This window comes from Barbatula barbatula (assembly GCF_947034865.1).
Source record: "Barbatula barbatula genome assembly, chromosome: 23".
NCBI lineage: Eukaryota > Metazoa > Chordata > Actinopteri > Cypriniformes > Nemacheilidae > Barbatula > Barbatula barbatula.
In genome coordinates this window covers 10,045,789-10,058,506 of record NC_136786.1, presented here as the reverse complement: position 1 = coordinate 10,058,506, position 12,718 = coordinate 10,045,789, and the positions used below count along the sequence as shown (strand labels likewise).

At 37.5% G+C, this 12,718-nt stretch overlaps 1 protein-coding gene across 1 annotated transcript in view; it reads left to right on the top strand.

The window, feature by feature from the left end:
* fars2 (phenylalanyl-tRNA synthetase 2, mitochondrial) overlaps positions 1-12,718 on the top strand; it is a 101,443-nt gene that overhangs the window by 22,281 nt on the left and 66,444 nt on the right. The window lies entirely within an intron of this gene.

The window sequence follows — 12,718 nt, the reverse complement described above, 5'->3', positions numbered from 1 at the left end:
AATATCATAAAAGCGAAGTGGAAACGGGTTCACTCTGTGAAGCATGCCATCATAAAGCTTTTAAATATGATATATTTTCAGCGTTAAAAATACTTTTTCTCACTTTAAAATGAGACTAATATAAGTAAGCCTTTTATAGGGTGATTTTTAGCACACATAGCAACATCTGATCATAAGTTTGTGGCCAATTTGTTGTAACAACATGTTTTTTTCCCTTAAATGTATACATCGACGAACAATTGAAGAAATAGTGTAGATGGATCGTGTTCTCTGTAAGGCACCATTTTGCATTGTGAAAAGAGCAACCTGCATACACTGGACATGCACAAACATTCTCCAACAGGATGGGAAGCGGGACTTTCTATTGCGTGGGCGGTAGAATGTTGGCTGAGGTAAGAGGGACACCAGTTACTGTGTAGGTGCGGATGGCACTACCCCGCGTTGCCGTGGGAACAGCGTGTCAGGCAAGATGCGAGGCTCCTATCTCTGGCCTGGCTTGAGGACTGCCCCATCTCAGAACCCAGCACGGCCTAATAGCAGGCTGCCTATTTGGTCCAATAGATCTCAGCTTCCTGTCACAGGCATGACTCGGCCGTGGGTGTTTGTAACAGCAGAGGTGATGAAGCGTAATGGGTGGGGTGGTTTGTTTCGGTCCCACCCTGGGCCATTTAACCCCTTGGCTGATTCACCATCTGAGGTGGCCTTGAAGGAAAACTATTAGTGGCCTTGTAGGAAAATGCCTTCATGATTTTTTGTTAGCAGTTTTTGCTCCTGTTGTTAGTGAAGTTACTGTGCGGTTGCTGTAGGGTAAGTAGAGTAACATGGGTGATGTGGAAGGGTGTCGTGCGGTCTTGGTACTCCTCAGTTTTGTGGGAAAAGTATTATAGATTGATACTTTTTTAATAATCTCAATGTTTCTAAACCCGATCCATTCTTGATTTAAGAACATTGAGTAATTTGTCTGGATGGGATTTCAACCTGACCTTGTCTTGTGTGGCTTTGTGCCATAGTCATGTTTTAAAAAAATGGCCTCATTGGCCATGGCTTGACGCATCATTAATCTGCATCTCATTCTTTTGACAGTGACAGTTTTTCACTCCCTAAAAATTGTAGCTTGTGATTTATTGAAACTATCTTACAAACCGCACGTTCCTGAAAGCACAGTCGAGATGTTGATGGAGGCTTTCAAGTTTCTGCTGCTGTCTCCACATCGCCTCTGCATTTGTCGTCACTTACCGTGTTTTACACACAATTCAGTTTGACCAGTCGACATCAAGTTGACATTGAACGTTCTCATCCGTATTTTAGTTGCAACATCCATTTTGAATGTTGTTTTGTATGCCTTAGCATTTACCATTGTTCTTCTTTATTTTCCAAGAATTGCAACACTTTTGCTTTCTCATCTTTTGCAGGTAATTTGATGACGTGACGACAACCCACATAGTTTGTTTAGTGTCCATCACAAATGCAGTAGAGAATTCCCACACATCATGAATAACTTATGACTTACGAGTAATTTCCAGCATGTAGGATAATAGGAAGATTAGCTTGGAAAGGGGAGTGATCTGTCTAAATGATCCACAAGCGGGATGTGAGTATGAACCAAGAAGTGGCATACTGATGTAGCGATTACAGCACCGAGGTGCCAATTACAGATGGCTCTGTATGTCCTTGTCGTGCTCTTGTCGGCTGGTAACCTTCACACTGCTGTAGGTTTCTATCTATAGGCAGAGGCCTGCCATTAGAGAGGAAACATGGTAGGAACATTAGCATCAGTGGGTCATAATGATGATGTGGAGGTTCTATCCTTGAGGAGGTTTTCAGAGCTGTTTCTGATGGATAAAGGCTCTGTGTGCTCTGTTTGAGTGCTAATCTAAAGGTTCCACCAACGACTTCAACCTCTTGACATGCTTCATGCAAGCATGTTAAATCTATTAAGGCCATTCTATGTAATTCTGAAATATGTTGTTTTTGCCGCTCTCTCACCATCTCTGTTTAAACATAATATTGCAGCCTTCGGTGACCCAAGTTCAAGTCCTAACTTAAGGTCCTTTCCTGATCTTTATCGGCCATTTCTTTTCCGTATACTTTGCTAAAATTTTTTACAACGTGGACGGAATATTAAAATGTAGACTATAATTTTGTATCATTTCTTGTTTTGACCTGTTTTGCACAGTCTCATATTAGTCATTCTGTTTACTAGCCATCTGACCTCTCTGATGCCAGCTCGTATGAGGGTGACCTGGCTCTGCATGGATCCACTGATGCCCATAGCGACTAAGCCCACAGGCCAATCAGGCCTGGGCACAGGCGTATGGCACTAGATCCATGCCAACCTAGCTCTCTCAAAATAACATGGAAAAAGAAGCCGGATCGAAAATAAATGTCATGCCAACTTCTGGATGTCCTGGAATAATGTTATAATTTAGAATAACAACTACTTGTGAATGCATGAGACCTGCACAGAACCTATTAGTTGCATAATGGTAATGAGTTATTATATATATTTTTCATTACTTTAGTAATGTTTTGTAGTTCAGATTCATACTAGATGTGTTGCCTTTTCTGTAGAACTTGTATGAAAAATGTTTTGCCTCAAGGTGGTTGCTGAGGAGTTGCGCTATGGTTTCCAGGGGTAGTTGTGTGGTTTCTTACTGGTCAAAAGTCTCAAAGAGTCCATCCTCAGGTCACTCTGATATTCTAGTGCTGAGTAGGGTTTACTTAAACATTTTAAACAGGTATTTTAATTGAATATAGGCCCAAATATTATTTGAATATTAAAACTAAGAAATTTAGACACTAAAGGCACTAAAACTAATAAATAATAACTAAATATTAAACTTACAACTCAATAATTAAGAATAACTAAAACATAAATAATAATGATAATTAACTATTAACAATTTAAATGTTGTTAATTGTACTATTAATATTCAACAACGGTTTTATGTAATATTATTAAAGCATGTAAAAATTTAAAACCATAATATATAATTAAACATATAATAAAAAACTAAGAAGACTGGTGCTGAGATATGATTGACGTTCCTGTTTTATTGCATGTTATCATTGACAGTTTGCCTGTTTTTTTAACCATAGGTAAAAGTACTAAAACTGGGCAAAGCGATAGCACACCTCTAATGACAATCTGTCCTCAACAAGCTACACCATTTGATGTATCATTCATATCTTTAGCGCAAATGGTGTGGGATGAATTACAAGTTGAATTATTTTACTCTAGGTTATGAATGTGTTTATTAGCTTTTGGCTATCGTTTAGGTTTCTGTGAGAGAGGTATAAAATCAGCACACCATATTAATGCAAGTAATAATGGACCCCTATGTTACATTACATAGGCACCTAAAATTTTGCATTATGGTAATGAGGACAATATATCACCATTAGACACCAAGCAGCGTCGCCATCTGTCTGAACTGCATTTTGAGCTCTGAATTTATGAGCAAGGACAGTAAGTGACGGTAAGAGTTATACAACATAAAGTCTGATTCTATAGTCAAAATGTCAGGAGAGCAGTATCACCGCAGATTTATAACACTGCTGCGAGTTAAAAAATCCACTAGTATCACATGTAATGCTGCATTTATTGAAGTTTTCATGCTGAAAGCTGAACAGTAGCATTACAGTTTAGTTTTAGCTCGCTCTCTTTCTATCTAACCGTCTCTATCTCGGCTAATTATGGCTTGCTTGCCATCCACACTAGTCCCAAAGTAGGTGATACTGACTGACGCCTCTATCTGCAGCTGAGCCTGCGAGCGGGTGTGTGTGCCAGGTCATGTGCGAGTGTGTTTGGCAGAGTCTGTGATAGTGCTTGGAGTGGTGCTTCACCGCTGTGATGGTGTCCGTCTTCTGAAGCTATGAGTGGCGTGAATTATGGCTCCAAAAAGGCTTCGTCTGAGACCGTCTCTTTTAGCACACAGCCACAGGAAAACACTAATTCACATGATCATCCATTTTAAACTTTCAACACTCTCTTATACGCACAAACTTGTTTGTTGTTCTTTTTACTTTCTGACAGGGATGCACACATCATAATAGACAAGTATGTAGACAACCACTTCGACTGTTTTCAGAAAATTTTCATCTTTGTATTGTTTTCTTTCAATGGAATGACATACTGTAACAGGTTATTTTTTTGAAGAGGATCCTGGTCACTCTGGACTAGGGCTAAAATGACTAAGGGCCGGTTTCCCTGACAGGGATTAGTTTAAACCAGGACTAGGCCTTAGTTAAATTAGGATATTTTAGTCGTTTTAAAAAAAATACTTTACTAAAAACATTACTGGTGTGCATATCTTAAGACAAATCAATCGCACTAATATATTTTAAGCTTTGTCAGTGCAAGCAGTTTTCGATCAAGACACCTCTAACGTTTGAGATAGTCTGGTACTAGTCTTAAACACTGTCCAGAAACCACCCCGAAATGTGCCATATGAAAGGGTTAGAGAGATAGTTACCAACCTGTATGACTTTCTTTTGTCTGCAGAACACTAAAGAAGATATTTTGAAGAATGTTGGTAAACAACATTGACCCTATTGACCATATATTCATATTAAAGGGGAACTGTTTGTGAATAGTTACACTGTTTTTTTAAAGTCAATGCCAGTGGTAATATATTAAGCCATACAAATCTCTATACCCAAGGTTCCCTTAAAATACTTTATTAGTAACATACATACGAATACACATAACTAAATTGCCACTTCCTGTGACATCTTTCAATTCAGATATAGATGGTTTCAAAGTGACAACATAAACAGACGTTACTGCGCATGCGGTACACATTCACAAACAATAGAGTGCCCGTAAATTATTTCTGATAACAAGCAAAAGAAGCTGTGAAGAACCGTTGGATGGCTAAACTTGTCTCTCCAATATTTGTAACCTAGACTGCGATACCAAGCTCAACCACTAGATGTCAATGTACCAAATGGTTTCCTTAAATGTGTAAGAACTACAGGACTCATTCAGAAAAAATGTATTTAATATAATGAAAATACAACAAATCCTTTATTTAATAAAATGATTATATAGTAAATAAATAATTTAAATTGATATAAACATAAATTAAATTAAATATAAAGAGCTATATTATTAGACACTAGCCAAACACAAAGCGGAAGTTAACTGGGGGTCATGGGTGCGCGTGTCCGATGAAACGGTCTATAATCAGAGTGTGCAGAATGAGTAGGACAACAAGACAAAATTGTTAAATTGCTCTTTTTTGAAAACATAAATTAGCTATTCATAATTTTACTTATTTTACTATTATTACATAACATTACTTTACTATTATTATTTAACCAATTTAATACTCATAAAATGTATCGATTCAATATATTTAATAAATATATTATATTAATATATAATAATGTATATTAATCAAAAATACAAAACAAAGACCCACAACGGGGTAAAACAACAATGACAAGGGGAATATAACTTACAGACTCGACAGGAACAATAAACTAACTGAACTGGACTAAGACAACACTTGATATTAACTTACACTGACACTGACTAGACTAGACTTCAATAAGAATCACAGAGCAGGATAGATCGAAACCAACACACAAAGGACAGAAGACACAGGGGAATAATAAAGGTAGCCAAATCAAGATGGGAAAGGTGACGATGACAAGACCGGAAAACACATGACCATCATAAACAAACAATCATCACAAAACACGTGGGACTGTCATTTCCCTACCACAAGACTAGAACATCATGACAAGGTGAGGGAGGATCATGACAGAAACGGCAATAATAAAGGACCTGGTGCTGAAATCTGAATTACTGTTATATTGCACATTGACCACATCATACATTTTTAACCATACATAAAAATAATTCGACTAACAAATGAGAAAAGTCATAACCTCTTATGACAGTGTTCCAACATTTAGTGAAAGCCCAAAAGACAGTACATATTTTTAGCAATGAAGAAATAAAGTCGTGTGTGGGTTTGAAGAGAAATCGCATTTGTGTTTTCTTCACATTGCAATTAGAATATTCTTGACTTTTCCCCAGCCATGCTTGGTTTATGAAGTCTACAGTATTTTTGCAGAAACGGGCTTGCTAAAAACAGAAAACTACATTGTCATGAGAATGTGAGAATCTCAGTTGCTTTGATAAACGGTCTTATAATTGCCCACGAGAGTGATTTTTCTAAACTTTTAAGTACAGTGAGTCAGCTTATTATTTGTTTCTTTCTGGGGGATTTTACCACAATTATTTACCTGGACAGAAATCGCATAAAGTAATATCTGACTTCACACCGTTTACTTATGGATTGTGTTGCGCTAATCTGTAAATTGATGTATGGTGAAGTGAACATGAGGAACTCTAGAGAGGCTTTCACATCACTAACTGTAGAGACTATACTGCTTCACACATGATTTTCTGAATCTGGTTGATACTGACAGATCCCGCTATCATGTTCCCTAAACCTTAAAGCTCTCGATGACATTTAAAAAATGTTGGTGTTTTAAAAATAGTTGGGTTAGATGAGAAATGGGGTCTAGCTAGGGGATTTCTTATGGAAATGTCTCTGTAGAAGTAATGGATTTTGGTCAGCTTGAACACTGCACTGGTTTATGTGGAACACGAATAGACAAATCTTAGCAAAAGGAGTATGTTTCACCAATAGTTGGATACTTTTTGATGAGCATTGGCTAAGTTCAACAGGCTGTCATTGAGGAATAGTAAAAAAGAGACATTGCACACATCCTCCACACATCACATAATTAACCAAAATGTGTTTTTTTCTAAGGTCAGAATTGTTGCATTATGCTGAATAAATATAATATGATCCGCAAATAAATGTAGATAGTTTCAGAACAACATTTTAAATACACAAATTCACTCTCACGTACCTTCTCTGGATCGGTTCCACATTTGTGGAATTATCTATGCATTTTTAAATCGCAGCACGTATTTGCATTTGAATGCGCACCGCGCGGCTGAACCGCAGCTGTCGGTGTTGCTACGAGTATAACAATTGCAGCTTGCTCTGTTGAATTCTGTCAAAACACGTCTTGACGATAGAAATGTTTCAAAATCCACAAATGCACAGAGAGCGATCCACAAATGCATGCAGCGATTTACAAATATACAGAAAGCGATTCACAAATGAATGCCATTAAAATATATTTGTAAATATTTTTTTTATTAGCAAATCTCATCATATTTATTTCTGAATTCCATTTCTTTTCGTGGAACGTCTAACATATATTTATGGTTTGCTTTTTGTGCATATGTGGATTTAAAAAATGTTTGTGAAACCCTACATTTCTTTGCGGATCATATTATATTAATTCAGAGTAATGCAACAATTCTGACCCCATAATTTTTTGAAAAGTGGTGATATTTTGAAAGCAGGGTGAATGATTGCTAATTTAATGTTGATATATACTGTACAAAGCCTTACAACATTCATTTTTTGTGTTCATGTAAATTATCATTTTTACAAGAAATCATCAATGTCATAATTATGAGAAATCATAATGACACTTTTGCTATTTGGTCAAGTCATCACAGTTAATACTGATTAATTATTTAGCCGGACCAATATACTGGTCTATTACTACCATAGACTGTTTATATGAGATTCATCTTTGGTATTAACACCTTTATGCATTAATTATGACAGCCTCAGTCAGGATTTATTTTCCACTGTGGTTTTATTGCTCTTTGAGCATAAAAAGCAAGATTTTAACTTTATTTATTTCTCACTTTCTTCCACTTGAATGAACATCTGAAAGGGTGACAGTGTATATTGGATGATGCAATGGTTTATTGTGCATTTCATCTCTTTTTTTATTACTGATTTTGCTGAAATCTGCATATACTGACAATTCAAAAAGTACGCTAATGTGCTTTCTCATCTATGCTCCTGGGGACCCACAGCGCTTCACATTTTGAATATCTCCCTTATTTAACCTATCTGACACCCAAGAGATCTATGAACTGAACTGAATGTGTCAGGGAACAGAGCTTTACCAAATGTTCAGAGCTGTGGGTCCCAGCACAGGAGTTGAGAACCGGTGCAATACTATACTGATTGCCTCAAAATGAACACATTCAAAGTCACAAATCACTAACTTTGGTACATTTAAACAAAAAAAGATGATTATGTAAGGAATAATTAACTCTACTTGACATTAAGATCTTGTTTCTCACCTGAAATCATCTGTCCTCATTTTCACACCCCTCTCCACGACTCCAGGGGGTGTACACATCATGTTCTTATGTTGCATCGGAACAATTTCTTTTATCTTGGTCTACTTACAGTACACATGCGTCAGACGGACATATTTTGCAGTTTCATTAACAACTCGCATCAACATTTTGTTAGTTTATTAAGTCAAATAAAAATGTCACCATGTGTATGTCAGTGTTAAAATCAGAAGTCTTGGGCTGGACATGCGTGATGCGCTTATTAAGTGTTAACAGGAGACCTTAACATTTGTTGGCTTATTTGATCTTATTTTGCTGGTGTTAGTTTACTCATAATTTCTTTCCAAAAGTGGATAAACTTGTATTTTTTCCCAATAGTGCCTGGAATTAAATATATTCCAATTTTTAATTGCTGTTCCATTCCATTGCACTGTTTTTCTGTTTTTTTCTAGTACGCTTTTCAGTATTGAGATCATCTCAACTGGAGTATGTGTCTAAGCAGTATTGCTGTCTTCATTCCATTCAGTGTGCAGCCCTATATTCAGAACCCTACTCCGTTAAATCATCTGTTCACATTCTCAGCACTCGCACTACCAGCGCATATTATGCACCTGAGAATCCATAAACCCATCAGACCACACTATGAAACGCTTCTCCAGATTTCGACTTTGCGGCGAGGTTAAAACTTTTGAGAATAGTATTTCGCATGTGGGTAAAAATAGTACACCTGGCTGCATTCATGATGGTTTCTCGCAGGTGGGTGGATGACCTTTGACACCCGGCACACACCGAAAAGCAGATGTGATCAGGTACAGGAACATGAAAGTGACTTCATTAACCTCTGAGCACACTCGACTGGTCTAATTAATGCAGTCTACTTACGTTGCACTGTTGGTGTAGTAGTTCAGATGTTTGCTTTCTAGTCTGATCTAGTTTGATCACAGACCTGCCCCAAACATGTGTTTATTGCTTTGAAATACTGGGTGTAAGTATTTGTGGGTTATATTTTTGCTAAATTATCATGGGTATGGGTTGCAAAATTGTATCCTATTAAAAGTTTGGCTGAATTTAAGGGTTTAAAAGTCTCAGTCTCGTTCAAAGGGAGTGCGAAGAACGCAATATTAATATGTCCTTAAATAACCAGGAAAATCATCTGTAGGAAGCTGTTTTGAATATAACATACATATATTATGGCATGTGTAATATCCAAGTGTATATCTTTTCCCAGGCCGAAATGAATCTCTTATGCCGTTACTTGTGACAGGAAGTGAAGAAAGGTTGTTTCCGGGGGGGGGGGGGGGGGGTTAACGATTTTGATTAAATATTATGAGGGCACATGAACTTTAAAAAATGTCTGCCATTTTGTAGTTTTGTCCCAATTCTGAGTGAATTTACTTTTTACCCACAATGCACTCGGATTTTGATTGTTCACATACACAATTTCCTATGATACAATATGAGTTGACTGCCTGATTTAAAATCACCTGGAGGACACTAACAGTTAATGCCACAAATGTATCTGTATACACTTCTGTTTTTTTTTTCTTGAGTTATTTTCTACTTTGGATGGATGGATGGATGGATTGTAGATAGATGGATGGACTGTAGACAGATGGATGTATGGATGGACTGTGGATGGATGGATGGACTAGGTAGGTAGGTAGGTAGGTAGGTAGGTAGGTAGGTAGGTAGGTAGGTAGATAGATAGATTCTGTTATCACGAATAACCCGCTTACGTATGATACTTACTTATTTCTGCGATGACAACCAGCTGCCTGTATATTATCCAGTATATATACAACAGATATATATGTGTACTGTATATATTTATATATATATATATACACACATATATAACAAACGGACACTTTAAATAAAGTATAACCCACTGCATGAGTTTGCACTGTTTTTGTCTATGAATATAGTGAAGTAGATTGGCTGTCTCAATGACACCCTTCTGTGGTACAGTGGCAAAACAAAGGTCTAACCTGAAGCAGCATCTTAAACATTGTCATACTGCACCGGCTCTGCAATGCAACACATCTTTTATACCTGTGACTCAACACAACCTGACAGCATGCATGTGTACTTGTAAGAGCATAAGTCTCAATGCTTGACAATTCGTCTGTTTTTTGCCGCTCGCCAAAGAGAGAGAGAAAGAGTGATGACTGAAGAAAGAAATGAGTCACTACTTTCCCTCAGCCTCATAAAATATTGCTTGGCCGAGGCAAATATTTGCGCTGGGCTGAGAGAAAGAACTATTAGTGTGAAATAAATACAGCGCTGTTCTCTCCTGTGTCTGAGCGCAGCCAGAACCTGAACCAAACCTGCAGCCTGCTAGATACTGAAGTGAAAGTTTCTGATAGTTCACCCAAAAAATTTTATTCTGTTCATTGATTCATCCTCGTGTCACTTAAAACCTCTATGTGACTCTGTCTTCTCTCAAACACAAAAGAAGATATTTATATAAGTTACTTTGTGGTTTTGTGTCCATACAATGGAAGTCAATGTTGGTTGGTTGCCAAGTTTCGTCAAAATGTGTTTTTTTCGTGTTCTGAGGAAGAAAAAAAATGTCTGGTATGGCACATATATGCCTTGGGTATAAAATATGCAATATTTGTTATTTGCCGCTGAAACCAAATGAAGATAAAATGGGCCAGTGAGAGACCAAACCCAATGATGCTTCTCCTCTTATAAACCACATCTACAATGTCTTATGACTACAGGGTTGCAACATGGAGCGTGGCGGTTATCAGCTCTCACTTTAATGCGCGTTCTGTACCAAAAAAGGCAAGCTGTGCCTTTGTCTCTCTGTGAGGACGAGTGCTCTCACCTGTTATTTCCATCAGATGTCTCCCAGGGTCTCTCCTCCTGTGTCACGTGTTCGAACAGGCACGGCACATCTCGCAAAGGCTGACTGAGGTTGAGTCCCATGTGCGTGAACTCGTCTGACATCCGCAAAATGTAATCTAAATCTCGCACCGCTCCACAAAGGCCCAGCGTTTCTGGTAACATCCATTGTTAAGCACATCAGCATCTGCTGGCAGGGCAATCCGGGGAGAACCGAATGCCTTTTTTCAGCGGCTGACAGTAAATGCCATGAAAGTTACATGCCACTGTATGAAAACCAGCTTCATATTTGTGTTGAGGATCTGCTAAACTACACATTTTAAGATCCACTAGTCTAGGTTTACTGTTCAAATACTCAGTCTAAAAGTCAACACGGAGCACTGTTTGCACTCGAGTGTCCTATTTAATGAGGAGAAAATGTTACAGCGTGTCTACGCTGGACGCGACCGGCGCCACATGACACACGGCTTGTTCTAATGCGACTCTCGCGTCGTGCCTCATCCAGCGTGGACAAAATTATAAATTATAATGGGTTCTAATGTGTTTCCAATATCATTGTAGATACAGTGTAAGCCGAATTGATTTCACCAGTTGAAATAGATTGAGTTGTGAAGTGTGCGTTGGTTTATGTATTTATTTTATTTGAAATAACATGCAATTGTGCCCGATAAGAGCAGGAATTAGGAAGTTATTTAGGTCTATGATTTATGCTCATCGGACAGCGATCAGATGCATACGAATAAGATAACTGACAGGTACTCGACAAACGAGTCATCTTAAATAACCGTACGCTTTTATTGCAACCATCAGAGTCCTGCGAACGAAATGGATTATGCAATCACAAAGGGAACATTGCTTAAGGCAGATGTTATGAAGCCGGACAGTAATTATCTTGAAATGTGTTGGTGAAGGTGGTGAATTGGTTATAAAAGTGGTGCTTTGATGGTTATAGCTCCAGCGCTTGATGAAACGCAGTGAATACAAAGTTGTAATAAAAATAATCGAAATATTTTTAGACAATCAAAAACGCTATCGACCTGTGAATCATTTTGTTTTTATTGAGTAGGCAGACTTGTCTTTGGGGGAAGGAGAATATGTGTAATTCAGTATAAAATCACTTAACGTTTCATTAATTTCAACTGTGTTAAAGGGATAGTTCCATTAAAAAATAAAACTTCATTCACAATGTTTCAAACCTGTATAAATATTGTTGTTCTTCTGAGAGACTTTTAGTAGAATGCTTGTAATCAAACCGTTTCTGAGGCACTATTGACTAAAAAAAATTACTATGGTGGTCAATGGTGACTCAGAACTGTTTGGTTTCCCAAATTCTTCAGAATATCTTCTTTTGTGTTCATCGTAACAAAATTATGACATAATTTGTGTTTTCTATCCCTTCATGGCTGCAAACTTTAACTTTTTTTCTCTGTCACCATCTCAGGTTACTTTAGCTACTTTTCTTTACGTTTGTTACGTTGCTTAACAACATTATGTTTTACAAAAGTTATAGATTGCAGCTTTAATATGTTGTCTTAAATATTAACTCTAAAACACTCTAAATAGGATAAATAATTCACCCAACTTGCCTAGTTGCTATCACCATTATTTGGGCCGTTTGTTGGATGACTACTCTACAGTCCTGTATCGTTCCCAACAACCACTAACTTTTAT